A 286-nucleotide genomic window follows, 5' to 3' on the forward strand; every position below is an offset into this window, starting at 1 on the left:
TCTGCCGTTTGTCCTCAAGCTACTTATTTATTTATTTATTTTATTTATTTATTTATTTGATTTGTACCCCGCCCTTCTCCTTATCGAACTCAGGGCGGCTAACAGCCTTATAAAACCCATATTACAATAAATATCAATTTAAAACCAGATTAAAAGGAGATATTTGTAGTGGCCTAATAATTAAAATTTCCCTTAAAAACCCCACTAAAATTCCCTAGGCCAATCCCGCTTGTTGGAAAAGCCATGTCTTTAGGGCGCGGCGGAAGGAGGGGAGATCCGGGATCAC

The sequence above is a fragment of the Protobothrops mucrosquamatus genome, unplaced genomic scaffold (genome assembly GCF_001527695.2).
Source record: "Protobothrops mucrosquamatus isolate PMUCROS unplaced genomic scaffold, P.Mucros_1.0 scaffold2556, whole genome shotgun sequence".
NCBI classification, from domain to species: domain Eukaryota; kingdom Metazoa; phylum Chordata; class Lepidosauria; order Squamata; family Viperidae; genus Protobothrops; species Protobothrops mucrosquamatus.